Source organism: Pongo abelii, chromosome 2, assembly GCF_028885655.2.
Source record: "Pongo abelii isolate AG06213 chromosome 2, NHGRI_mPonAbe1-v2.0_pri, whole genome shotgun sequence".
NCBI lineage: Eukaryota > Metazoa > Chordata > Mammalia > Primates > Hominidae > Pongo > Pongo abelii.
This window is the reverse complement of record NC_085928.1, coordinates 202,029,967-202,046,858: the sequence shown is the minus strand read 5'-3', so window position 1 is coordinate 202,046,858 and position 16,892 is coordinate 202,029,967.

Below are 16,892 nucleotides of genomic sequence, written 5' to 3'. Positions count from 1 at the left end.
AGACTAAGAGAATCTTCTCTGTTAGAGAAACTTTAAGGAAAGCTGACTAGAGATAGATTAATGAATGTTGCTAGTGAATGACCTTACTGAGTCCTCCAACCAAATGTTTCAGTAATTCTGTGATTTTTAGAGTTGCAAACAAGCTTTGCCAGTTCATGATAAAATTTGTAAAGCAGCTTACGGTTTGCAAGGATTAGTGGGGCTCTGTGCGTCCACGGATTAGCCTTTATGTTTAATGTGCTTGCCCTCACAGAGAGAAATCACAGTGCTCCTTCAGCTTCAATAGGCTATGCACTGTCAATGATTTTTCCAGGCCTGGCAATACTGAGCTCTTCATTGTGGTCAAGGTCATGCACATTGTTGCTAGCTGGCAAATGCAGAAAAAGGTGATTTTGTTTACCTTCCAAGAGATGATTAGGAGGAAGTTCATAAAGGTACAGAATCTCTGAATGGGAAATTTTCTTAGGGTTACTTAATTAGATCTTTAGTTGGATTCAGAATCTGTTCAGGGTCTCATCTGATCATATCTTTGAAAAGATGAGATAGCATTGAGATTTCTCATGGGGAATGCGTGAGGACAATCTTTGTGCTTGCTCAAATATACTCAAGTGTTATTTCAGGTCACCCTTTGGAACAAGGGTTTAGATGCTCCCCAAAAAGGAAAATAGTAAACAAAAGGGGGTAGAAATTCTAAAAGGAAAAAGCTATGGAACAGAAAAACAAAAAATAAATAAAGATAATGCACGTTCAATTACTAACCCTCAAGGGCACTAATATCAAAGAGTGTCCTACACCTAACAGAGGTATGCATATTCATGGAATTAAAATGCATTCCAAAATCACTCAAATTTTTCCATAGATACTCTTGTGAGGTTCCATATAGGCAGAGCTTTGATACCTAGTTCAGGTCTCCAACCACCTTTAAAAATCTGACAGAGAGGGAAAGGAGCCTTGTTACTCACACACTTAAAAGATTAGTATGTCTGTAAAGAAAAATTTTAATCCACATTTATAACATAGCCCCAAATTTATTTTTCACATCTTACTGCTAACATGTATCTGTTTCATATACATAAAACTGTAGGTGTCAGATGAGTCAAAATAGCCATTCTTGGGAGGCTGTATTGTGAAATGTTGTTGATTCACAGGGAAGCACCGTCTGGTAATTAACCGTAATTGTTGGTATAGCAATCTCTCCCTATCCATGTTAAAATGGCTCATGAACTTCCCACAAGAATCTGTAATGATTTGTGTAACTGGTTGTCATTGATATCCTATTGCTCCAGCTCTTCTCCTGTTCATTTTATTCTTCATTCTGAAGAGGCTGTGGGGGCCTAAGACCCAAGTACCATTCAGCTGAATGCAAACTGTATAAATTCTAATTGTATAATATTGTGATATTTATTTTTATTTCCAACTGATAAATGCTTACAGATCATATTCCTAAGTTTTTATAGGTCTAAAATTTAAATACACTGTAAAGATTCTTAAAGACTTACAATACTCTGTATCCTCCAGCCTTTGTCATCCAGATTGGATCTTGTATGTAGCCCCTTTATATACATATCCTCATAGAGATGTTGAATTTTGGATTTTAGAAAGATCTTGCTTTTCTTATTGATTTGAGTGTTTGATAATCTAAATACAATGTTTCTTCATATTTTCAGTAATCCATGTTTTAAAACATTTATCTAGTTTACTTTTCTTTCTTGTTTTGAGGATTAAGACAAACGTTCTCTGTTGTATTTCCACCTTGTTTTTCCTTATATTCCATTTGGATGGTTGAAATGCATGGCTTGACCCATATTTTGCTACAAAATGACCAGAATATTATCAGTAGAATTTTCATAAAAAAGAAAAATTGAGGTAGTGAACCAATTGCAAAGCAAAATTTGGGTGCAGAATAGTGGTATACTTGAGCCTCTCTGTGCTATATAAAGGACTCTCCTAGCAGTAATAACAGAAGTTGTAAAGTCATTCACTACCTCCCACTATTAATAAATGCCCAGCAAGACAACAAGAATGAAAGTTGGCTGACTTGATTAAAAGGGACATTGATCTTTGGAGAGAGAGCTCAGACGTGGAGATGGAATTCAGGGGTGTTGGTCTCTAAATTGTTTGTTTTTTTCCCTGCTGTTTTGTCTTGGAAAGTCTGTGATGACTAGAAAAATTTCCAAATCTTAAATCTGTAGAATTTAAATTCTGGGGATTCTGAAAAAAATGTTAAGAAAAATTAGAATTAGGGAACTATGGAACTTCACTTTGTATAGCTTTTGAGTGCTTGTAATTATTAAAATCAAACAACTCCACTCTACCTTTCATGTGAAACATGTGTGCCAGTAGTTTGAGAAAGTTTTATATAATTTGCCTGATATGCTTACTTCTTTCCCTTAAATAATTTTTCTATGACACTCTTTGGATATGAATTATTTTGACCTCCACAGAACTCACTTCAGTTGGCAGAATTGTGTTTGGGGGATCTGTATGGAAGGATTTGTCAAGGTAACTGCAAAGGGAGGAGGCTCTATTGCCAGAAGCTGATTCATTAATTTTCAGACAGATTCATGGTTTGTGAATCAACAGACGAGAATTCTCTTGGCTAGAAATGAGAGAGATTGCAGTAGGTTCAGTGACAGACATCTGTTATGTCTGCCAGGGAGCTGTACAGTTCAGTCAGTCTTCAGTGATTTCATCCTTCTTATATTTCTAGAGTTGAATGCAGACGTTATTTAAATTGAGTTGAGCCAGAAGAGGTTTTTTTTAAACAATAATTGTGACCTTATCATTTTCCATCAGTAATGTCATCTTACTAGTGTGGTACTGATATTCTAATAGTTAATGTATGTTGTATCTATATGACTACTTTCCTAGCTAAGTCAGTTATATGTTAGTTATAAATGATAGCTATATCAGATGGATTGTTTGACTATAAGAAACAGAAACCTACCGGACCTAACTTAGACTAAAAAAATAATTTATTGGTAATATGGTAGGCACCTTTTAAAGAATCAAACAAAAGAAAATGAATTACCAATACTCAAAAAAAAAAAAAAAGGAAAAACAAAGCAGTTCTTTAAAACAGCTGATTGATCCAGCTTTGTCAGGTGGTCTTCTCCCCAGATTAGGAGGGGGTGCATTTGTTGATGTTGCCACCAAGATCACACTCAATGTTGCACACATAGTTTCCTAAATGAATATTGAGGTGCTTTTATCAAAAGAAAGAGGAATGGGTGCTGACAGTGTAAAACAACAGATACCCACTTACTAAACCTGTAACTGCAATTCTCAAGGAACGTCTATGAAGAGAGTTTAGCATTAACCTGAAGCTTCACATTCATTCCTTCATTCATTCAAGAAATATGTGGATGCCTCTTTTTGCCAGGTCTTATCAGTGAAAAGACAGATATAGTCTCAACTCTTACCAGATAGCTCTTATAGATATATCCTCTCTTTTTATTCCTTCTCTGGATTTACTGAGGTACAACTGAAAAATTAAAATTGTACATATTTAAGGTGTCCAACCGATATTTTTAGATACATATATATTCTGATATAAAGACCAAATCAAGCTAAGTAACATATCTATCACCTCACACAGTTACCATTTTCTTTCTTTCTTTTTTTAAAAATCTTTTTGTGATAAGAATACTTAAGATCAACCTTCTTAGGAAATTCCAAGTACACAATACAGTATTGTTAACTATGGGCACATTACGGTACATTAGATCTCCAGAAACTATTCATCCTGCATAACTAACAATTTGTATCTTTTGATCAATGTACCTCCGTTTTCCCCTCCCCCTAGACTCTAGGGGTCTAGACCTCTATAATAATAGACCTCTGTAAGTCTATTTTAGACTGGCTTATTTCACTTTTCATAATGTCTTCTAGGTTTATACATGTTGTCACAAATGGCACAATTTCCCTTATTTTAAAGTTGAATAGTATTCCATTGTTTATGTATGTGTGTGTGTATAATCACATTTTCTTTATCCATTCATCTGTTAATGAACAATTAGGAATACATTGCTATTGTGAATAATGCTGAAATGAACACAGGAGTGCAGATATCTCTTTGAGATAATGATTTAATTTCCTTTGGGTTTATATTCAGAAATGAGATTGCTGGATTATAAAGTAGTTATATATTTTTTTTAAGAGACAGCATGTTGGTCTATCATCCAGGCTGGAGTGCAGTAGTATAATCATATCTCACTGTAACCTCAAATTCTTGGGCTCAAGCGATCTTCCTGCCTCAGCCTCTCAAAGTGTTGAGATTACAGGCATGAGCCACCATGCCTACTAGTAGTTTTTTTAATTTTTATTTTTTTAGAAACCTCCTTATTGTTTTTCATAATGGCTATATCAATTTACATTCCCGTCATCAGTGTACAAGGGTTTCCTTTTCTCAACATTCTCATCCACACTTATTTTGATAATAGCTATTCTAACAGGTGTGAAGTGATAGCTCATTGTGGTTTTAATTTGTATTTCCCTGATGATTAGTGATGTTGAACACTTTTTCATACATTTATTGGCCATTTATATGTCTTCTTGAAGAAGTGTCTATTCAGGTCCATTATCCATGTTTTAATCACATTTTTTTTTGTTGTTTTATTTTGTTTTTACTACTGAGGTGCATATGTTCCTTATATATTTTGGATATTCACCCCTTATCTATGTTTGTCAATATTTTCTTTCATTCTGTAGGTTGCTTTTTTCACTGTATTGACCGTTTCCTTTGTCTGTGAAGAATCCTCTTAGTCAGATGCCATCCCTTTTGTCTATTTTTGCTTTTGTTGCCTGTATTTTTGTTGTCATATCCAAAAAAATTGTTGCCCAACTCAATGTCAAGAAACTTTTTCCCTATGTTTATTTAACTTTTTCCCTAGTTTTGTGGATTCAGGTCTAGTGTTTAAGTCTCTAGCCTATTTTTAGTTGATTTTTGAATATAGTGTGAGATAATGGCCTAATTTATAAGATACCAAATTCAACAGCACATTAAAAGCATTACATAACATGATTAAGTGAGATTTATCTCTTATATGCAAAGATGCCTCAATATATGCAAATCAATCAACCATGTTAACAGGATGAAAGAAAACAAAACACATGATTATCTCAAAAGATGCAGAAAAACATTTTTCAAAACTCATTTTATTCAAAACATTCATTTATATGGAACTCTTAACAAAATAGGTATAAAAGGAATTTACCTCAACACAATAAAGTCCATATGCTAAAATCCCACAGCTAACATCATAATATATAGGGGAAAACTTAAATATTTTCCTCTATGTCCTGGTAGAAGGCAAAGATACTCCCTTTTGCCATTTCCATCCAATATAGTACTGGAAGTCCTACACAGAGCAATAAGACAAATAAATGAAATAAAAGGTATCCAAGTAAATGAACAGGAATGAAAGGAAGAAAGAAGTAAAACTATTGGCTTGCAAATGACATGATCATATACTTAGAAAACAGTATAGACTCAACAACAACAACAACAACAACAAACAGAACTAAAGAATGAATTCACTAAAGTTGCAGGACACAAAATCAAAATATCGAAATCAGTCATGTTTCTATATAGAAACAATCAAGTATCTAGAAAGGAAATTACAATAATAATCCTACTCACAATAGCAGCAAAATGATAAAATACTTATGAATAAACAGCAAAAGAGATGAAATTTGTGTACTGAAAATGATAAAACATTGATTGTGTCTTCTATAATGGAATAACTAGACAAAAATGGAAAGACATTCTGTATGGATTGGAAATATTAATATTGTTAAAATATTCATACTACACTAATTACTTTACAGAATCAATGAAATTTCTATCAAAATCCCAATGGCATTCTTTACAGAAATATATACTAAAAAATATTCTCATAGAACCACAAATTCCAAGTAACCAAAAGAATCTTGAACAGAAAGAACAAAGCTTGAGGCCTCACATTTATTAATTTTAAGATATACTAAAGAGCTATTGTAATCAAAACAGTATGGCACTGGTGTTAAAAGGACGTGTAGAACAATGGAACAGAAAAGAGAACCAAGAAATAAATCCACACATCTACAATCAACTCATCTTCCTCAAAGTTGCCAAGAGCACAGAATGGACAAAAAGATGGTTTCTTCAGTATGGCATTGGGAAAACTGGATATTGACATGCAGAGATAGAGTGTCTTTTTACCAAATACTGTCACTGACTACCATCAAATAAAACATTATTAGGTGGAATTAACATAAAATGTTTCTGATATCACATTTATTTTCAATTAATTTTAATTAGTAGATAGTGGGTAACCACAAAGGCAATGAAATAAATACAACTGTCTTGAGGGAATATTAATGTGATGGTGGTCTGAAGAATAAACTCTTAGGGAGAGTGACAGAGGAGGCTAAAATGCCAAGTAATTAACGGGAGATTATCAACTGCTTTCATTCTGATAGAGTCCAGAGAAAATATCACAATAATAAGTTTAAAATATTAATACTTAGAGCTTAAGTGATTTATATGCATAAATTTATCCTTCCCCATAATTATTTATATTTTCCATATTTATTCAGCTGTACAAGGGAGGTAATAGATAAGGTAATTGAGGTAGAAAAAGATTTGCCTTAAATTTCTAATTTAGTGAATGGAGGAGGTAAGATGAATATACATTAAACTACCAGCACTTTGATTCTTTAACATTCCTTAGCTATTTAACTATTGGTAGGTAGAGAGAAGTGAAAAGACATATTATGAAGAAAGCAGAGATAGTAGGCAATGAATCTCATGTTTTTTACTAGGACTAGCTATGGGGGATGATAGTTAGGTTTCCCTGTCTCAATTAAAGCTGGATATCAGCAAGCAGTAATTCCTTCCTGGAACCTTTGTGAAACAAACAACTATTAATATACATTTTATCAATAAGTTAAAAAAAATAAATTTATGAACATTAACCTAATTTTTAATAATAAAAATTCTATGATGGAAAATCAGATTAAGCAGCTCAGATCTTCTGTCACATCTACTGATTAATTCTCAGGAGGAAGTGTGCATATGAGTTTGAATTTTATTTCTTAATATTTGTTTTTGTGGGGACTTCATGCAAACAATGGGATTCTCTGTAACTGGTCCTTTTTGCATTTAAATGTCTCAATTTAAAAATTTTGTTTGATTTTGAATTAATAATAATTTTCCTTATTTGGAATCTTATTACAAACTTATTTATCACATTTCCTATTTCCATTTTCCATTTCCCAGCAAGTCACACTTATTTTTCAACAGGGTAGGCAATAATCTATTAAATCACATTTCCACCTTTGTAAATATCAAACACTTATGGTTCCCTAAGTAAAGCTGACCTTTTTTGAAATTATTATTGACTGTGGCATCTAAGGAAGAAACATAGGAAGAATAAATGAAACATTTATAAAACAGAATTTTTATACATCCATAAATAAATATTATAAATATAATTACTCTTTAGTTCATAAAGCTGCAATGAAAATGACAATATCATGTGTTCATCTGTTTTTCCAGTTTCTCCTCAACAACAGGGAAAGAGTAAGAAATTGTGGATTTCATAGTAAGACAACAACAACAAAAACTCCACAACAACAATCTTTTCCTACAGTGTTAGTATTGAGTGGCTACTTGCATAATCATTTTTTCTACCCATATTAAAAAAAAAAATTAATTTTTCCCATTCTATTGCAAAACATAAGAAAAAAAAGTTGTGAGGGTTTTTTTGGTTTGGTTTTTTGTTTGTTTGTTTTTGGTATTTGCCAATCAATACAGAGAGGCAATAGGCAAAGGAAAAAACCATTATCTTTGAGTGGAGATGAGAAGAGAATTTATGTTGAAGGACAGAGATAATAGACTAAAAGGAAGGAAGGCTCAGTATTGAAGAAAGTATTGAAAGAATGGGATGGGAGAATGAAATGATCTTTGCTTATTTGATTTATAATATTAGGTTCAATGGCTGCACCTTTATGGTGCTACAAGTCTTTGCTTAGAATATATTTGTAAACAATGATGCCTTTGTTTCATTGAAGTCTCACATCGAAATCTTATTTGCTATGGTTTGAATGTGTCCCCTAAATTTAACGTATTAGAAACTATTCCTTAATTCATGTGTTGATTGGAGATGAGGCTTTGGGAGGCAATTTGGATTAGATTAGATCATCAGGGTGGGGCCTCCATGATGGGACTTGTGGCTTTATAAGAAGAGGAAGAGGGACCTAAGCTGGCATGTCCTTGCCCTCTTGCCATGTGATGCCCTCTGTCATGTTATGACAGTATAAAAGCCCTTTCCAGAACCTGCTGCCATGCCCTGGGACTTCTCAGTCTTTGGAACTATGATACAAATAAATTTCTTTTCTTTATACACTACTCAGACTCAGTTATGCTGTCATAGCAATAGAAAGCAGACGAAGACACCACAAAACTCATCTGACCCTGAGAAACCAAATATTAGTGACAGCGAAGCATGTTTTCATAAACTAATGGAATCTGAAGCCAAGAATCTGAAACCACATTCATAGAAACTCAACCATTCTAAGTACCCTTCTACTGACTAAATGAAGGGAAATGAATGGAACTACATTTACAGGCTGTGTAGACTTTGTAAGCACACGTCAAAAGTATGAAGGATAAATAATTTTTGTCAAAGCCGGGGAAAGACCTAGGTCCTCCAACTCATCTTTTCCCCTACAATTGATATTGCTTTTTATTTCTCATTTTCAGGCTACTTTCCCAGATAAAAAGACATAATTAAGTTTGACAAGAAAGCATTCTTTTTGTATAAAGAGAAATGTTTTAATACTCTCACACGTTTCTACTTTATTCCTTGATAATTCAGGATGTCGACACAAAAAAGTGTGACTAGAGAAGGATAACCAGTATGATAAAGAATTAGCCAATCATCATCATGTATAGAAAACATATAAAAGGACAGAGAGTGAGTGATTTAAAGAAGGCAATATATTAAAAATTATCTATGATCACTAGGCTGTCTTTAGAAAGATGAAAAATGCTTATGTTGGGCAATATCAGAAGACAAAACTATTCTAGGGACATGCAGTTTACAGCATAATTTATTTTACTTCAGTATAAAGGATATATATATATATATATATATATACAAATTGTGCTGTTATTGGGCCTCATATTCATTTATTACTCATTAAGTAACATTTATTTACCGCTGGGTACGAAAATTAATAAAACATGGGCTCTACTGTGGTGAAATTATGCTCTATCCGAGGAAAGGCACAGTATCATACATATAGTAGAGGGTGGTTAGGACTGTAATAGAGATAAGTACCAAATGATCCTTTGGCACTTCACAGACAGTAAATGTCATGATATCATGAACTTTGACTCATAATCTGTCCCACTACCTAGCTTTGTAAAAGAGAATGCTCAATATTTGAATGAAGTAATTAGATCCATCCATCAAAGAATAGACTACTTTGATGTACATTGTACATGTGTACTCCCTCCTAGGAAATATTCAAGAAGCAAGACATAGCCTAGTTTGAGATGCAGTGGAAGTCATTTCAATATTGGTGAGCAGTTTGAAATAGAAGAATAACCAGTAAAAACTCGCACGGCCTTAAGTTTTTGTGGGTCTGTCACTAAGATAGAAAAATAAAAATTCATTCTTCACTTTCTTACCACCTCAGCTTTAATAAATGTATTTCTTTATGAAGAGCTCAGGAGATAATCTATTAATAGATTTTCATACTGTTAAAATTATGGGAACAATTTAAATGTTAAGTAGGTATTATAAAAATAATTGGATATTGATGAAGTCTAATTATCATATGTTATTATTAAATTGAAAACATTTTCTCTAAATAATGTAACACCTATAGGAAAATAAGGATTGAAAACCAAAGCAACCAAGTGTTCCCTTCACATTGACTGTTTGTGAAAACTGCTTTGTAAGATACGGTCTTCTTAAAATTCAAAATCCTAGACAGGGAAAGGTTAGAATAAGGAGGCTATTTAAGTGATTTATGCTGACAATGATCAATTAAGATATTAACAATATAGACCTTCTGGAACCTGCTTCATTGGGAAGTATACTTGTAAGACACAGCTCTTACTCTAAAGTAAATGCTTTGTTTGTGTTTAAGAGTGTCAGCTTGTAGGTTTAGGTGATGCACCCAAACTCTTCAGCAAGGGAGGGAGGGAGGGAGAGAGAGAGAGAGACAGAGACAGACACAGACAGAGAGACAGAGATGGGGCTCGAGTGTGAGACTCAGAACTCAGTGTGACTCAGGCTGAGTGTGAGACTCAGAACTAAAGTCTAGGCCTCCTGGTTCCAAATTTTTTGTTCTTTAGTACCCTATATAGATGAGAAGTTCACCTTGAAAATTACGTGTAAAGTAGGCAAATCATGATTAGAGTAATGACTCTGTCTGAAAACATGTGTTTGGTACGACCTCATCCACAGGACCACATGAGATACTTTGAATACATCTCGTGTATTACAAACATTTCCCTTTCTGAGGACCATGGAAGCTAGTGGGAGAAAGTGAAAAAAATAGAATGACCTATGAGGAAAATCATAAAAGACACAATTTCTCTAATCCTCAGATTCCTTCTTTATTTAACAAGTTTTTCCTTTTTTGTGTAGTTTTTATTTTATACATTTTTACATAGTTAAGATCATGTCATAGTTATATATTATATCTTTATTTGTTCACATAAGTCATAATCAATTTCAATGTCACTTAAATTCTTTGTAGGTAATATTTTTATTATAAGTATAATATTTCACTTAATAAACATATATACAACATTACTTCAATGCTTTTCTAATGTTAGACATTTAGGTTGTTTTCAATTTGTGACTCTTTTAGATAACATTATGATGGAATTATTGCTACTGTTTTAAAAGTAGAATACTATTACCTATATTGTATTGTTTTGTTATATAAATCATTAACATTTATACAACATATATATTTTATTTATATATGATTTATATGATTTATATCAATAGCGATAATTAGAATGGGCAGAAGTTATGAATCTAATCTAGAGGTGCTCTAAGTGGTAAACTACAGATAGATAGAGGTAAGGAGAAAAAAGATGTAGTAAGAAAGAGAAAGAGAGAAAGAGGGAGAAAGAAAGAAAGGGAGAAAGGAAGAAAGAAAAGAAAGGAAGGAGAGAGGAGAAAGAAAGAAAGAAAAGAAAGGAAGGAGAGAGGAGAAAGAAAGAAAGAAAACAAAGGAAGGGGAGAGAAGAGAGAAAGAAAGAAAAAAAGAAAGAAGGAAAGAAAGAAAGAGAAAGGAAAGAAAGGAAGGAGAGAGAAGAGAGAAAGAAAGGAAGGAGAGAGAAGAGAGAAAGAAAGAGAAAGAAAGAAAAAGAAAGAAGGAAAGAAAGAAAGAAAAGAAAGAAAGGGAAGAAAGAAAGAAAAAGAAAATAGTTTAAGCAAGGAAGCATAATGAAGGCATTCTGGGACAATATATTTAGAAACCAGGGGATATATTTCCTTAGAGGATAAGAAGAAATATATGTAAAGCAAGAGCAAAAATTGTTAGGGGGTTAAATGGGTTGGTACATATTTATTATTTGGAGATGTTAGCATGAGGCAGTGGAAGTCCTCTTTAGAACTGTGATTACTAGGGGAGTCTTAGAAAACTTGATGTATTAGTCAGGGTCCAAACAGAAGACAGAAAACACAGCAGTATTTGACAGAGGAGATTTCATATAAATAATTTTAATTAGGTATAAAGTTGCCAACAAATAAAGAATAATTCTAAGGTGTAGGAGAGGTGGAAACTGTGGAAGCTGCTGCCATCCTTATGGCTGAGAAAACAAAAGGAGCGAGAAAACAAAAGTCACACTGCTCAGGAGGGAGTTCTGCTTCTCTGCTTCTGGTGTCTCTGAGCTCAGAGGTCAGGCCTCGTGGGTTCTGGGACTCAGACCTCTGAGGAAGGGATGCTGCTGTTACAGGAACAACTGCTATTATGAGGACACAGCTTTCTTGAGGTCCTGATCGTGAGAACCACAAGGTCACAAAGAGCCCTCAGGAAAACACAAAAGCAAGTCCTGTCTTCTTCCAAGCATGCAGCCTCCCTGTAGCAACTTTTGTTGACCAACTCTAATGGAAAGGCTGCCAAAGCACAAGTTTGCAGTCCCAGCCTCAGCATTCCAAAATATAGAACGGTGGGTTTGAAGTTGAGAAATAATCTTAACAACAGGCACCATTCATATGTTCTTACATGGATTAAATAAGAGGAAAATTGAATTTAATACATTTATTTAGGGTGAGCCACTCAGCCAAAACTCCTTCTTTACTTCTTGGATTTTGGAAATGGAAAAGCTTAAAACTAAAAAATTCCAGGTATCATCTTTTGATGCTTTTTTAAGAAAGGGAGCTACATTAAAAATAACATACAGATCAGAGTTCCTACTTTGCCACTAGATTATCTATTATGACCCTAAGTAAACTATTTCCTTCTCTTAGGCTCAGTTTACTCTCTAATCCAATGAATCTATGTCATTGTATCTAATAAAGCTTTCATGAGAATCAAAATGAGGTATCACACAAGTGCTTTGTAAATCACCAAATCGTTGGTTTTCTTTCCAAATCCAGATAGTTTCTAATATGACCTGATGAACTTCTGTAATATCTCTTATATTTATTTTATTTTATTCTTATTATAAGCAACTTAGTTTACTTACATATTATATAAACCTTTCTGAGCAGACTTTAATCTCTGATTTTATTTTCTCTCCTATGTGTGTTGCAAACATTGATGGATTTTTAGATTAATCTTATATATCATTGATTGAAATGCATCACTATCTTATCTCCCTATTGCTCAGTAACTTCAGTCTACACTGCCCAAGTTGTGGTCACATACTATTTCACAATTATTTTACACCTTATTACATCTTCATCTCTACCTACATTTGCTAATGTCTTTCTCCACAACATATTTTTGTATCATTGAAAATAGGCATATTCTCCTTTGACCTTCTACAACAGAAAAGTTTATTCTGTGTGAGCACACGGTGCATGCATGTTTGTATGGAAATCTCTTTATTTTATAGCATATTTTGTCATTTGTTGACAACATTCTCCTTAAGAGATGGTAAGCCTTCAGGGATTAGAGGCCATTTTTGTATCAGTGTCTCTTGCAGTACTTTGTAGGTCATAAACAGACAATAGACTTGTTGCATAATGTATTAGAGGAAGACTTGGCAGAACTTTGTGTTCAGGGTGGTACAAGGGATGAAGGAGACAAAGAAACCAAAGATGACTCATAGTTGTGAGTCTAGGAGTGTTGAGGACTTCATGTAATATATAAATTTGGAAAAGATGGATCAGAGGAAGGTCATGGACATTTGTAAACATGCTCAGATTTAGTTTTAGGAGAACACTTAATTGAATTTTATTCAATTATTAAACTGTTTTAGAGATTAGGCAAAAGAACAATAAGCAATGTTATGGTTATAGATTTATACCTTAGTGGTTGAAATTTAAAACAAACAAGTAAGTGAATTTCTTAAAGCCTAAGAGAGTGCCTTTCACAAAATAAAATTTATTAAACAGATACCATGTGCAAGGATACATTGGTGAATACAATGGACAAAGTTCTTAATTTGTGAAGCTTGCAGATTTACTGCTGTAAATGAGTAGAGGCAAGATAAAAAATAAAACCCTTAAGTTTGGGTTCTTTCATATTCAGTCATTCAACAAATATTTTTTGAGTGTCATTCATAAACTAGTTTTTGGGCTGTATTCTTGGGGATATAGCAATAAATGTATCAGAGAGTTTACGGTCTTATAAAAAACAAGTAATATAAATTTGATGAGTATTATGAGGTGCAATAGAGTAGCGTGCTTTGAGAACACTTGTCATGGGTACTCAACCTAGAGTAGGCTGTTAGGAAAGACCTCTTGGGAGAATGAGGCATAGGGATGCATCTGGTGGGAGAAGTGTATTTTGGCAGAGAACATAATGATTGAAGAACCAAAGGTGAAAAATAGTATATCAAGTTCAGGAGTGTAAATAGCACTAAATGAAAATATGGTAGGGATGCAGTGTAGTGTGTGTGAAAGGACTAGAGACACAGGTGTGCCCACATAATGGGGAACTCTGTAAATTATGTTACTAACTCAGAATTATATTTTAAGCATGTTGTTAAGCCACTTGTAGCTATGAATAATTGATAGAATAAATTGAACTCAAACAAGCTATCACCAGAATATGGCTCTAATTTCCCCAATGACTACCTTTAACTGAATGATGTCTACTTTCCTTTCTCTCTTCTTTGACAACATTCTAGTAAGATCTCTCACCCTCCATTTTAAAACTGCTTTATTGAGTTATAACTCAATTCAAAACTATATACAAATTTAAATTATGGAATTTAATACATTTTGACATATGTACATGCCCATGAATCCATCATCACAACCAAGACAATGCACATATGCATCACTCCTTAAAGTTTTCTCATCCTCTGTGTCATCCTCCTTTTCTCACCCCCCTTACCCTACCCTAATCTCACCAGCCCTGATCTGCTTTCTGTCACTGTCAATTGGTATTCATATTCCATAATTGTGTGTAAGTGGAATAAAACACGATGTGCTCTTTCTGTTTGTCTTCATTCACTTAGTATAATTATTTTGAGATCCATCCATGCTGTTGCATGTATCAATAGTTCATCCCTTTTTTATAGACCAGCAGTATTTCATTAAGTGTACAACACTTTATTTATCCATTCACCTGCTCATGAAGATTTGCTTTTCCTCACACACTTGGGTTACCAGTACTCAGCTGAAGACTTGAGGGACCTCTCTACAGCTATCTAGAACTCTCTGTTTGCTCAGCTCTTTCTTCTCCAGTATTCTGTCTAGAGAAAGACGGACAACTTGACATCCCTGGACCCTCAGGTCTCTTAAATTAGGGACACCACTGGGCTTTTTTAGGTTCCTCTCCCTGCCTCTCCATAGGGATCTAGAACTCTCTCTTTGCTTAGCTCTTTCTTCTCCAGTACTCCCTCTAGAAAAAGTTACACACGATGACATCGCTGTACCCTACAGTCTGTCTTAATTTAGCGGGATGGCTGGGCTTTTTTCAGGTTCTTCTTCCTGCACAATGACCTGTATACTCTCTATAGATTGTAAGCTGGGGGCTATTGCACAAATTATTTTTTCCCTCCTCAATCAGGAATCACTGTCTTGGGCTGCCTGATATCCAACATCTAAAATCTGTTGTTTCATATATTTTACCTGGTTTTGTTCATAGCTTCCATTGTAAGTGTAAATCCAGTCCCTGTTTCATCATCATGGCTAAAAGTGGAAGTTTCTTTTTGGTAATATTCAGTTATAGAAGTCTTATTTTTATAACTATGACTTATTTTAATGTATTAAAGATATAGTCGAGTCCAACCACAAAATGCCAGCCTCTTGTTCATTTCCATGCCTCGCTCCTCTTTTAAACGGATGCCTCGCTCATGGCTCAGGGATCTGCAGTGGGAAAGAAGTTATAGTCTGTTTTCTCACTCTTCCTCTGGCTCTTTCAATTATCATAATCTCTCAAGCTGTGGACTCTTCTGAGGCTGGGGCAGGGGAATGGAAGCTAGAAGAAAGGCGGGTGGGCTTTAGATAATTTTTACTATTTTATTTGTACTCTTTGGTTTGATGCCCTTGATATTTGCAAAAACTCTCTCATGAGTTGCATTTTTGGGTTCTTTGGAGGCCTCACAGAAACTTCCAAATGACAGTTTCCACACATCTAGGAAATATACCTTCTGACAGGACGTTTGCAAATGCTTCCTCCTCCAGCTGCTATGTGGATATGTAACCACATTCACCCTTGATATCTCTTTATCTCACCAGGCACCCTACTGAGATGAGTTCTCTTTAAAAGAGCTACTTTCCATGGCATCCATTTGGCCAACAGAAAATTCATCATGCTTACCATACCAAGTAGCAGGAAGGCAGGCTTGCCACGCCGTACCCTCCTTCCTTGCTCTTGTCTCCACTACTGCTCCAGCTGGCCTTTAACCTCCAGAATCCTCCCATTAATATGCAGGTATGAGTTTCTAAATAATGCACACATACACCCTTCCTCTCCCTAAGGGGACGTATCTCAAGCTATCCCCAAATGTCTTCATATTTCTTTTTTTTTTTTTTTTTTGTGACAGAGTCTCACTCTGTCGCCCAGGCTGGAGTGCAGTGGCTCGATGTTGGCTCAGTGCAAGCTCCGCCTCCTGAGTTCACACCATTCTCCTGCCTCAGCCTCCTGAGTAGCTGGGACTACAGGCACCCGCCACCATGCCTGGCTAATTTTTTGTATTTTTGGTAGAGATGGGGTTTCACCGTGTTAGCCAGGATGGTCTTGATCTCCTGACCTTGTGATTCTCCCTCCTCGGCCTCCCAAAGTGCTGGGATTACAGGCATGAGCCACCGCACCCAGCCCATATTTCTTTAGTCTGGTAATCTGCATATATATCTTAGTAATTTAGTAAACATTCAGGAGCAAAGTAAAATGGCAGTCCCTAATTTTTGCAAGCAACTCAGTCTCCCAGATGTTTTATTGTCCTTAGCATTTTCCTCACTTGGCTTGAGAGGTTGATGATACCCCTCTCTTATCTTTTCCTTAAGGAAGGGTAGGATTAATATTAAAGAATATGTTAATATTGAAACATACGTTAGTCTCCTATTAAAATAGATATTTGAGTTTCTAATGGTTGTTTCATTCTCTTTGCTGTGTTTTAACAAGTCCCGCATGAGTGTATCTAGAAACTTTCTTTAGAATGTGATTATAGTGATTCATTCCCATCCAAAATTCAAGACATAAGGAATTTTGTCATTTAACATCTTGTTGAGACTGGATCAAATATTCCTTTTGGAATG